Source organism: Ambystoma mexicanum, chromosome 1p (assembly GCF_040938575.1).
Source record: "Ambystoma mexicanum isolate Mex_15411 chromosome 1p, UKY_AmexF1_1, whole genome shotgun sequence".
NCBI classification, from domain to species: Eukaryota; Metazoa; Chordata; class Amphibia; order Caudata; family Ambystomatidae; genus Ambystoma; species Ambystoma mexicanum.
Genome location: NC_090921.1, coordinates 1,077,419,651 through 1,077,432,557, shown reverse-complemented (window position 1 = coordinate 1,077,432,557; position 12,907 = coordinate 1,077,419,651). Strand labels below are relative to the sequence as shown.

At 46.8% G+C, this 12,907-nt stretch overlaps 1 protein-coding gene across 2 annotated transcripts in view; it reads left to right on the top strand.

The window, feature by feature from the left end:
• Window positions 1-12,907, top strand: part of PRCC (proline rich mitotic checkpoint control factor) — a 433,632-nt gene that overhangs the window by 162,292 nt on the left and 258,433 nt on the right. The window lies entirely within an intron of this gene.

Sequence of the window (12,907 nt, the reverse complement as noted above, 5' to 3'; positions counted from 1 at the left end):
TTCGCTATACAAATGCATTACCTACCGATCTACCGAATTGTGTAATATTTGGTTTTGATGCAACTTTACTACTTAAAGGGTAGGCCAATGTACTGCCTAATGGGGCCTTATCTGCACGATCTCATGAATTTAATCTGGGTGCAAAATTGGCTCTTGCATTGGCTAGTGATAATTAGCTCTTGACAACTAAGAAATGTTGTGCGGTCTATGTGCGTGTATACAGAATAGCGGTGGCAAGGGACTTTTTAAGGCGGGATAGTAGCTTGCAAAATGAAATGTTTACCACTGACGTAATTACCTTTTTTTGCTTGTGTCATTACTTACTACCTTCCCAGCACTTTTTGCGGCCATACCTACACTGCATAATGGAAGCCATTACACCCTATAAATGTTCTCACCATACGTGAGCTACCCATCTGGAGTTGGTAATGTCTATATTGCTTAGGAGTGGTAACTTTACAATATACTGGGGGGGGTGGTGTGTGTGTGTACACGCACACACTCTTGTGCACGACGGGGCAAACGGAGGTGGGGAGGGTGATGATTACTAGATGGAAGTTATACCTATATCAAATTATCTTGTACAATTGAAGAGAAACAATACACGAAACATATTTTCCAACACCCTTATTCAGATTCACCAGTGTTGTAGGTCAGACTTTAAATCTGAGAGGACAAACTCTTCACCTGCTTCGGCCAAGGTATTCGGTCTTATTTAATTGTAGCTTAATCTGTTATTCTTGATTACTGGCACTTGGAGCTGCTGCTCACTCCTGGAGAGGTTTGACGCTCAAACAAAACCATGCCGGTAGCTTTAACTTTTGTGTAGGCATTCACCATTGGCCCACTTTTGACAGCCCAGTCGCGTCCATCATTCTCCAGGTATTTCCATGTTATGCTCCCATCTATACTATCCCAGCTATTGCTGTTATATGCTCGTGTACTCCCAACTGTGCTAGGAAATGCCAGAAAATGTCCAGGTACACAGATTCCAGATATTGCCATCTGCCATTGGTGGGTACGGCCATTCAGTGCCGTGGTGCTCCCAAGCTTGCTAAGTAGTACCTGAATAATTTTTTCTCACCATATTGCCTGGTGTTGCCTTGAAATTACTACATACTCTTGCCAACATCTTCTTTCATTATGCTAGTTTGGGGATGGAGGTCAGCATCACTGCTCCCTCTCCCAGCAAGTTTTTACTAAGCCCATTGACACTACGTGGGTGCTGAGCGACAGAGGGACCTCTAAGTCAAGACTCCAGAAAAAAGGAGAGGACAGGCCTATTAATCCTAGAAAGTTCTCGCATATGTTCTCTCTGAAATGGAGCCTGCCCAAAATTGTGAGTAAATTGAAACTAATAGATAAATAGTGGGAGTTTTAAATAAAATGCATATTCGAAAATCATTCAGTTAATTACAATAAATCTGAAGTATGAAAATAAGGAAGGGTCTACTCAGATAATAAATGTAACACAGATAATAAATGTAACACAAATGCATGTGGTACAAAAACAAACCAGTCCCTGTATTAAATTCAATACAAAAGTATAATGACCCAATATACTACAAACATAACAAAGAGAAGGAAACCGTGAAAAGGATTAAATTGTCAATTGCAACATGGAAAATATCTCATGTATGTAAGATTCCAACATGTTTCTGTCCCTTGTAACAATTGTAAAGCATTCTGCAGGGAAATATGTGGCATTGGTAAAATAATGTATATTTTCCTTGATGATCACTGTTAAAGAATAAAGCACAAAAGATAATTTAGGAAGGTTTAAAGGTGAACCCTGAACTAAAAGCAGTATTTTATTATCAGAATTATGGTCCTACCTTTGTAAAATGTTTACATTTTTTTTGCATGGGGCCAAGAAATTCAATAACACAATCCCACTCATTTCATAGTAAGAACAAGAGGCTGAATATTGTCTGTGAAATAAAGCCCTGTAAATCCCGACCGGGTCACGTAGTGTTTCTCATCACTCTTCGTCCTCGTCGAAGCGGTCAAAGCAAAGGCACCTGCTGCCGCCTTCCTCGTCGTCTTAGTCAGGCGGTACCCACCAGAGGGTCACATGCCCCTCCAAGTCATCGACACCGGCAGAGTGGGAAGCTTTCTGGGTGGAGATGCTTAAGATTTTTGAGACAGGGCAAGGCTCTGTCTGCGCCTTCTGTAGAAGCCGTCAAGGAACGGTCTCGACCCGATAGTCGCGCGCCCTCGAGCCGGGGTACTCTGCGTGATTCCCATCGAGTGCCCTCAAGGCCTTGTGGCAAGGGGCCCAAGGAACACTCGAAGCGGAGCGAGAGGTCACAGTCTCCGACTTCGTTGAGGCCTTCCAAGCCCTCAAAGCCGTTGTTGGCGCCGGTTGCGTCTTTTTCACTGCTGTCGACGCAGATGCCGACACCGCTAGGAGATGCGTTACCTCTTGGATACTCGGCAAAAACTAGTTTACTGCGGCCCAGCACCTACTTACTGCTACCTAGCCCCCTACTTGACCCCATACCCAATTGTATTACCACTTACCCGACATGACTGTGTTTAGCCCTTTATCATCTGCCTGTATTCTGCCTTTGCCCTTACAATGATGTATGTACTATGTGTTCTGCCTTATCTGTATGCCCTTTATATGTAATGTAAATATGTATGTTACCTGGAAAGCGCCCAGATACCTCTGGGTCATGCACGCTATATAAATAAAATAAACAAACAAACCGTCGACGCAGAAGTCGTCGACGCCGGTGGGGCCTAGTTTACCGGTTCAGCCTGTTTATCCTCCTAGAAAGGCTTTGGCTAAATCTCAGTCGACGCCTTCGAAGCATTCCAAGCTTCTGGCCTCCATACCAGAGAAAAGCTTTGCCCTCTTCCGAAAAAGGATTTTTTTTTTTTTTTTTAGAAACCTCACTTCTATTTTTGAGGAGGAACATTCAGAGGAGGAGGTTGCCTTTGGGCTCCGGTGTGGCACACCTAATGTGCCTCGTTTCAGAGGAGTGCAGGATGCAGGACACTTTACATAGTGTGTGGCACTTTACATAGCGCAAGTGGGATTGATACCTCTCCTGAGCTGGAGTTCGGCAAGCCAGACCATGGGGAGCATGCCGACTCATATAGGCACCTTTTGTCTAAAGTGGCGGAGTACTTGGGCTGGTCCAGGCCACCAGTCCCTTATCAGGATGATCTTATGGATGCCATGTGGCTCTGCAAAAAAGGGTGGCAAGGAATTGGGAGACCCCAGAAACTAATCCGGCATTGGACAAGTCTCTAACAAGAAAATACTGCCCCTCCAGTAGTGACCCCGGCTATCTGTCACAACACCCCGCTCCCGAGAGTCTTGTGGTCCAGGCAGCTACAGCTACCTCGAAGCAGGCCGCGTACCCTACCATCCCTCCTGATAGGGCCGATAAGCGTGTAGATGGATGAGCACGGAAGGTATTTTCAGCGTAGGGTATGGCATTAAAATCAACCAACTCCACCTTTGCACTGGCGAAATCTTCGGACACTCTGTGGAAGTGCATCTCCAAGGCTGCGGAGCACATTCCAGAAGAGGATGAAGGGGGCGGCTTCCTAGCTATTGTTAAGGACGGCAAGGAGGCCATGTGTGTGTCCCTCCAATATGTATTGGATTCTGCGGATAGTATTAGCAGATCCATGGCCATGAGCATCATTGTGTGCAGCTTTGCATGGTTCAGGTTTTTCACATGATGTGGAGGCTCATCTCTTCAACATGCCATTTGACGGGTCTCATCTTTTTGGCAGCAAGGCTGGCGAGAGCCTTGGGAAGTTGCGGACCTCTAAGGTGGCTGCCAAGTCTTTAAGTGCCACTGTTAGGCAACCTCAGCGTTTTCGTGCTAGTGGACCACCATGGAGGGGTAGATCCTTTAGTAATTACTCCTGATTTGCAGAGGGGAATGGGCAGTCAAAGGGGCCAACTTAAGTTCCCTCGTGGTGTTCGAGGTAGAGGTGCCAAGTCCGCTCCAGCAGCAGCCTCTGTGCCATCAGCCTCTGCAACAGCTGCTTCAAAACCGCTCTTAAGGCTTCAGTTACAATTCACTAGTGGGGTGCAGGCTGTCTCAGCATCTCGAAGAATGGCGAGCCATTACTTCATATGTGTGGGCTCTGGAAATATATAGCCTACGGCTACTGCCTTCCCTTTTCAAGAAGCCTCAGACCAATCCACCGGGGAACACTCTTTGAGGATTCCGGATCTGCTCCATGAGCAGGAGATTTTAACCCTGCTAGAGAAAGGCGCTGTAGAACCAGTACCTGTAGCGGAGAGCTACAAGGGTTGGTATTCCCCATATTTTTTGTTTCCCAAAAAGGACTGGGGACTGAGAACCATCTTGGACTTGAGATACTTTAACAAGTTCCATAGGAAAGACAAATTCAAGATGGTCACTCCTTCTCGGATCCTTCAGGCCCTCCAACTTCAGGATTGGTTGGTGTCATTGGACCTTTAGGATGCTTATTTTCATGTGCCAATCCATCCCAAGCACAGGAAATACCTGAGGTTCGCCGTTGGTGGCTCGCACTATCAGTTTCGTGTCCTGCCATTCTGGTTGAATCCGCCCTCAAGGGTGTTCACCAAGCTGATGGTGGTGGTGGCAGGGCATCTCAGGAGAGGAGGGATTTACGACTCCCCCTACCTGGACGATTGGCTGATCAGGGTCCGTTCTCCCTAACAAGCCCATGATTATCTCAATGTTGCCTGCCGCTCTCTTCACAGACTGGGCTTCTCCCTCATTTTCAAGAAGTCCCCTAGGACTCCTTCCTAACAGCTCCAGTACATCTGGCTGTGTTAGACACTTCCTTGGGAAAGTGCTCGCCTCCCAAGGTGAAGACTCAAGACATTCTCCAGATGGTTACGAAATTCCAGCATGCCCAGAATCTTCTGGCCTTCGAGTTCTTGAGATTGCTTGGCCTCATGGCATCCTGCATTTTCCTGTTGCAAGATGCCCGTTTGAGGATGAGATCCCTTCAATGGGCTCTCCGATCGCAATGGTCCCAGTTTACAGGACCGATGTCGGACCGCCTCCAGATTCCACCTAGAGTCTCACGGGATCTGCTGTGGTGGACCTGCGAGGACAATGTTCTGAAGGGCAAACACTTTTGGCAACCATGGCCTGATATAACTGTAGTGACGAACGCCTCACTCATGGGGTGGGGAACCATATTCCACAAGGACAGGGTTGTATTGAGGGTGAAGCCCTCCTTTTTGCCTAAGGTTGTTTCGGAGTTTCACCTACGGCAGAAAATTGTGCTACCAGCATTCTATCCTCCCCAGCATCCTAGTAAGGAAGAGGAAAGGCTGCATCGTTTGGACCCTGGGAGGGTGTTAAGATTTTGATGTCCAAATTGAGGGTGGATGACCAACTCTATATAGGGTATACAGGACACAGGTTAGGCCAAGCTGTTTCCAAACAGACCTCGTCTAGTTGGATCATCCTAGCTATTTCGGAATGCTACAGGCTGGCAGGCAAGGACCCTCCTGAGGGTTTGTGTGCTCATTCCACCAGAGGCATGGCCACTTCGTCTGCCCTGCAGTGTGGTGTCCCTATTAAAAACATATGTGATGTTGTAACGTGGTCATCCATACACACGTTTACCAAGCATTACTCTTTGGAAACTTCCCACGCTCAGGGTGTTGCTTTTGGCAAGGCGGTCCTTTATTCTGCCCTTTGAAAATTCTGCATGTCTAAATTCCCACCCTCCTCCTACCATGGATACTGGTTTGGGAGTCTGTCTAAGATGAGGAATACGTTGGAGGACAAAATCCATTCAAAGAACAAGTTACTTACCGCATGTACCCTTTTTCCGACTGGATGTTCCTCCACCGTATTCCTCATTGCCTTCCCAACCTACTCCTCTTTTGAATTTTCCATGCTATTACAGCTTTCATTCCCACAAGGGTGTGTACTGTCCGGTCCGCGCTTATGGGCAATTCTGACACACGAAGAGGGGTAAAAACAGAACTGAGGCCAACAGGCACTGTGCGTGCTACTTATAACATCTGATGACGTCACCCTTGATGCAGGCCTTTGAGCAACATTGACGCAACGCCATCGACGCAGGACGCCCTCTGCCGAATTCTTTTTCTTGAAGCAGTCAAATCTGGACATTACATGTCAAAGATGAGGAATAAGTTGGAGGAACATCCAGTCGAAAGAACGTTACCAGGGGTAAGTAACTGGTTCTACTGTGGCATTAAGAGCCGTTCCCATACCTGATCAGAAGCCCACCTGAAAACATTTAAGCACTCCAGATGCTGCAACGAGTGATTGAGATCACAAAGTAGTAAAGAAGTAAATATTTTACTTGCTGCATCTAGGAGCATTTATGGCCTATAGTTGTTAGGATCGGTGGTGGGATATTTTTATGGTTGGGAAAAATAAGACGCATGCCAAGAAGGAGGTGTAGAGCAATGTGGAGCGAAGGCGGCCACAAGCCCAGCGAGCCCTCCATTGGTTGCTCGCATACACCGGAGCCTGGGAAATTTGAAAAGCAAAAGCAGAGTCGATGTCTGCTAGTGAGTAGAGAAGATAGATGAGAACAGAAACCCCAATGGAGCAACCCAAGCTTGAAGGTTGCTCTTCAGTAAAATCTGCGCCATGCCATCCGGTGTGGCCCGTCAGTCTCTGATCCCCTGAAACCACCCTTACAGGTGGTTTAAAATTGATTGAGTAGTAATCCAGCCAAGTACTTGCTGCAAATCATGTTGCGTTTGGCTGTTCCTAACTTGGACCCAATCATGGCCCAGAATTCTGCAGTGTGGTGTTTCAGCTTCTCCAGGATGGTCTGATTGTCATTGATGTATAATTGCATTCTTAGGTTCTTCACTGTGTTCTTATGTCGTTGCATAATAAGCCACTTTCATGAACTATATAGGTTTCCGTCATAAAGTGTTTTTTGTAGTTCCCTTAGTTGTCTTTTCTTTTTTTTGCCTGTGTAGTACAATTGTCAAAAACATGGCAAGGTGGCTTTAAACCTCGCAACTTGACCTTGTCTCAACAGTTATGAGTGGTGTGATGTTGCAATATTAAACCTGTCGTTTTTGAAGACGGTCAGACTATTGCCACCCAGTTGATTCAACAGTCTCATTGCCTTTGTCTTTCTCTGTGAAAGATAGTGAGCTAAATAATCTGTGCAAGGCTCTCGTAACTGGGACAAATGTCCGGCAGAAGAACTCCCAGGACCACCCCCTTGCGACAGTTTGTGATGCCACTTCACCGTTGACCCACCCCTGGCTGCAGAAAGTGGAACCAGGGCTGCCAAAACGTTGTCCACTCAAGACCAAGTCCATATTGAGCTCTAAGATTGAGTGGTCACTGAAGCCCAGCTTGTGGATAGCGAGCAGCCCAAACAAGTATAAAGAGGACTAGAAAAGTGAATTTGGTCAATCCACAAAGCCAACAGACTTCTACTCCAAGTCGACACCACCACCTCTTCAGTAGTTCTTCGAGGTAGGGCCAGGTAGAGACCCCAAGATTGCATGAAGCTGTACCACTGTTGACCACGTGCCGAAAGAACCTGGCATGGGTTGTGGGCGAAACGTGTTTAGTTCTGGCCCACTCTGCACAATTTGCGTCCTAGTAACTATCTATAACAATTTTGTGTGAGTAATCCAAGTCCAACAATTTGGTCATTAAATCTTACAAACCATCCTGCATGAAGTTGGTTCAAATTTTCTTTGGATTTCAATAAAGATTAAAGACCAGGATATCTGGTCAGGAGAAAACTATACAGCTTGTTTGGTGGTTATTTCTTTGTATTTGGCCTTCAGACTAAGGTCCAAGGCGATGGCAAGACCTCGTGTAGGGCAACTGATCAGGCCTCTAGTGGCTGGTTTGGTGTAAGTTTGGAAACCCTGTAATTCAGGATGAGACAGCCATTGCTTCTTGAAAAAGTAGAACATCCCTGTTGGGGAAGAAGTTAGTCTGGTTCAGAGCCTTGAATAAATTGCTGTACTTGCAAGTATTCCAACTAGTTAGTACAAGAGTGTGAGGGTTAAAGCTGTTATTGAGTAGGTCTTGTACTCGCGAACATCTTGAGGGCTGCCTCCAACCATAACCAGCCCTGTCCAGACGCAATGTTCTCGGCTGTACGGTGGGAATGTCTTTAACCTTGAGTGGTTTAGAACCATGTTCATAAAAGAACAAATGGCTCCAACACAAGTTATTCAAGGATAAAGGTTCTTGCTTCAGAGGGTGATTCTCTTGCCCTGGATTTCTCTTTACTCTCGGTTTCACAAACAGTTCCTTGCTTGGCCAACAACACTGACACATACAGCTGGCTTTGTAATTGTCTCTTTCAGGACACCTGGTATACTTTTCTGCCAGGGCTTTGCTCCTTCTCTCCTGGTTAAAACAATCCCTTTCTTAGTCCTGATATTTCTTATCAGGACTTCTTTATTTCACATTGCCCTGGCAGGGCTTCTTGTATTCACACCTTTATAATTGCCTGGTATACTCACTTGACAGGGCTTCTGTTTATACAGGGTTTCTGCCCTCTCCCAGAGTTGCACATATACATTATTTGTCAATGTATCTACTTGATATATAATCCTGTCCAGGTTTCCCTTATACTTCTACTGTATACATTCTCTTATTTGTAAGGTTGTTGCTCTTAGTTAAATTCCCCCTTTAACATGAAGTCCTTTCGCTCTTTCTCTCTTGGTTGCTTGATTTGCAATTACTTGCATTTGACCTGGCCGTCAACACACCCGTGTCCCCACTGTCTCTGGGAGAACTCACCGGCTCTTGTTGGTGTTCCTGGATTGTACCACGGTCAGCCGCTAAAGCATTTCCGTCTGCTTCCTTTTTGCGACAGCTTCCTCTTGGTTTTCCCGCCTCGCATCTTCCACTTGATGAGTCTGCTTCGTTCCACGTTATGGTAAGTGAAGCGCTGCTCTTTGTCAGCTGCAAACATCCAGAAGTCTCTCACCGGCTCCTGGCGTGCCTGCAACGGGTCCTTATCTTGCAGAAGCTTCTTTCTCTTTTGTCAGTGAGACGCCTGGCTCCACCACTCCTGTTTCAGCCTTTGTTTCTCGTACCTTGCGCAGCTCTCTCCCTCCAGCAGCAGACATTGACTCTCTGCTTTTGCTTTTCAAATTTCCCAGGCTCCGGTGTATGCGAGCAACCAATGGAGGGCTCGCTGGGCTTGTGGCCGCCTTCGCTCCACATTGCTCTACACCTCGTTCCCGTTCAAGTATTTCGGTCATTCTGTGAAAGGAAGTCCAGTTTTGACAATTGGTTCGAAAAACTTGGATAAACATTCCCAATGGTTTTAAATGGCAAATCGGCCCTGAATGATTGATGGGTGGTACTGGAGAGGGCAGTTTCATAAGTTTCACAAGGCAGACCAAAGTTGGAAGGTTGGGCTGTAGGACTGAGGAAAGGGTTTTCCCTATCCTTCATTTGAGAAGGAGTAGATGCATGATAATAGGCCATGAGGGTGTTGTATATGGGAGGGTTATCTTTAAGGGAAAATGGTGAATACCCAGTCTCACCCGATGAAGCATGACATATACCCAGAGGTTGTCTCCCCCATGTGATCCTCCCTCATATAGCTGTCGCCTGGGTCAGCATCAGGTAGCGGCTGCTGTCCACTGGCCACATGGGAGGATGTCACCCCCGGGAAATCAGTGATGGATGAAGATATTCCAGAATAACTTTAAAGAAAGTCGTGATTCTATTAAAGACAGAGGCAAGCATTATGCTTCTTTCTTTAGAATCATAGCGGAAAGCTCAGCAGAAAGATTTATGCACCAGAGTTTGATATTACATAAAAACATGAAAAAGGTGCAGAAATCGCATGAAACAAAAACCATTTAAACATGTAAAACAACTCTAGTCCATGAAACAAAGTCACTAGGAAGAAAGCTCTGTTTCCCAGGAGGTATAGCCAAGTTCATAACTGGTCACAGAACAAGCTAGTGCTGATCCACTTCCTCTTCCAACGCTGCGAACCATGGTAAAGAGAAATGGTTGACAAAGTCCTGTTCTTGTGGACATCCTGCTGAACCCTGCTTAGGTCAAGAGTGCTTGTCCGAAGTCCCTATCGGAAACAAGAGAGAAACATCAAACGATTACCTGATTTGTGTAATAACCCTATTGGATGTGAATGGGATGGAAAGAAATTAGTAAAGTAACTATATAACTTTATATTGTATACGATAAAACCAAATCATAAGCTTTCAAATAACATATTCAATAACTGTACACCCTCCTGTTATTGTGCTGTTTATTTCTTTAATCGGGCAGGATAATGCTCGTCTCTGTGTCTTTAATAGAATCAAGACTTTCTTAAAAGTTATTCTGGAAAATCTTTATTCTATATCACGACCGGAGGCTCCCATTATGCTAGTTTAAAGCTTATTTACCACTACATTTGCGGGTTGTTATACCGGTTTCAGGTAGAATTGTTTGAAAACCGACTCGCCTGCCCAGTCGCACATTCTCATAATGTCCGCTAACTGGACTCCGACCTGGAAAGCTTTGGAAGCCATGATGCATCTTACTGAGTGTGCACCAAAGTGATTGGTTTAATTCATGCTTGAGCGAGACCAGCGCACCCAGCAAGCCAGTGTAGGGGCGGAAACCGCCTTGTGATATGCAAAGTGCGATCAATAGCTGCCTGGTGGTTTTGGTCCTGAGTGGCGCAGTCACCTCTTCCTAGATCTTCAGGCACCTTACTAGACATAGCTTGGGTTGTTCGCTAAAGGCTGCATATGGTATCACTCTTGAGTGGCACTTAGTTCTTTTGGATATGTGGAAGACTATTACGTCTGGAGAGAACGTCCTGCCTGCTAGATCGAGAGCTCTGACGCCTGAGACTCTTCTGCAGGAGACTAGGCACAGTAAAGAAGTGAGCTTTCCGGAAAGAGCTGTACAAGATAGTTCCTCGTTACGAGGCCAGGAAAGAAAAAGCTTGAGTACTCTGTTTACATCCCAAAGTTTGTTGTAGCGGGCCGGAGGCAGTACCGTTAGGCGTATACCTTTTTAAGTAGCCTGCATACGAGGTGGTGTGCCCCTGCTGGGCAACCCTCGACAAGATCGTGGCCGGCTGATATTGCGTAATGGTCACTGTTTACTGTCCTGTAAACTAGACCACGCTCTACCAATGAGGCTAGGAAGTTTAAATTCCTCTACAGGTGCTGAAACTGGATGGAGTACCCGCTACAAGCACCAGCATGTCCAGGCGCTCTAGGAGTTAGAGTACCTCTTAGAGGTTGCAGGGGCCCAGCTCTTCTCGATAAGCTTAACAACTTTGCTTGAAATGCCCGGGGTCATCCATCTTGCTCTGAAATCCTCCAGGCTGCTAAGGTCAACCACCCACTCAGGAGATAGGGTTGGCGTTGCCCTGTCAGATCCGACAGCAGATCTGGAGATTCGGGTAGCAGGATTGGAAAATCCGAGGAAAGATCCAGAAGAACTGGATACAAGTCTGATAGGTCCAAACCGGGGCAATGAGAACTAGCTCTGTTTGTTCCTGACTGGCCTTCGCCAGGGTCCTCGCTATCATGGTGAACGGGGTAAAGGCGTAAGGGATTCTCCCAGTCCACCGTTGTAGGAAGGCGTCTGTGGCTGTGGCCGCTGCGTCCGTTTTCCAGCTGTAGAATTCGTGAAGCTGGGTGTTAAGGCAAGAAGCAAACAAATCCCTGGAAAAGGGGCCCCATATTTGCTGTAGGCGTGTGAAGATCTCCGTCGAGTCTCCAGTCGCTGTAGTCGGTGGAGTGGCAGGAATGCCAGTCCGCCACCTCGTTTCTGAGCCCTGGAAGGTATTCCGCTTTAACGGATATCTGGTGTTCTGGGCAGAAATGGCAAAGATCCTGGGCTAGCTCTGCTCGAGGCTTCGATTTGGTGCCACCCAGATGATGTATCTCACTCCAGAAGTTTTGTCCATCTTGATACAACAACTCACTCTGCCTCTGGTGAAAGATTGCACTGCGAATGAGCCTGCTAGAAGTTCCAGGCAGTTTATGTGCATCTCTAGCTCCTGGGGAGACCAAGTTATCCCCGTGGCCACAGGGCCGATCTTGCTCCCCAACCTGAACGGCTGGCGTCCAACTCTATCACTATGTCATGGGTGGAACCGAAGGTCACCCTGCCGTTCCAGGCTTTCATGTGAGTGAGCCACCAGATGAGCTCCGGTCTTGCCTGAGACGAGAAGGCTAGCCGCTGTGATTAAGAAAGGTTGTGCCTCCGATGCTGACCTTTTAGTCTCTGTAATTCGCGGCAGTGCAGCGGGTTGGGACATATTGCCTGAATGGATGATGGGAGACCTATTACTCTTGCTAACTCCCAGAGGGAGATGACGTTCCTCTGTAGAAGCCTGCAGATCTCTGGACGAATGGAGTGTATCTTGAGAGCTGGCAGGTGGAGCTGCGAGTTCTGAGTGTCTACTATGAAACCCAGAAATTCCAGGTTCCTGGAGGGCGAGAGAATTGACTTCTCCCAGTTGATGAGGAAGCCTAGGTTGTGTAGTAGGTCTATGGCAACCCAGGTTTGCTGCTTTGTCAGGTCCACGGACTGAGCTATGAGAATGATATTGTCCAGGCATATAAGCATGACACCTTTCTCCCTGAGCTGTGCTACGATTGGCCTTAGGAATTTGCTGAATGCCCAGGGAGCCTAAAAGAGCCAGAAGGGCAAGCTTGTGCACTTCTAATCCTGACCCCTCCATGTGAACCTCAGGTAACTTACATGTGCCTGGTGGATGGGCACCGCTAGATATGCGTCTTTCAAGTCTAGGGGAGTAGGCCTGTGCCTGGTCTTAAAATGTCTCTGAGCATGTGAATTCCCTCCATTTTGAAATGGCAGTAATTGATGAAGTCGTTGAAGGCTCTGAGGTTTTTTACCAGTCAAACCTTTTGCTTCCTGCGGACAAGATATATCAGGCTGAAGAATCCGTCCTG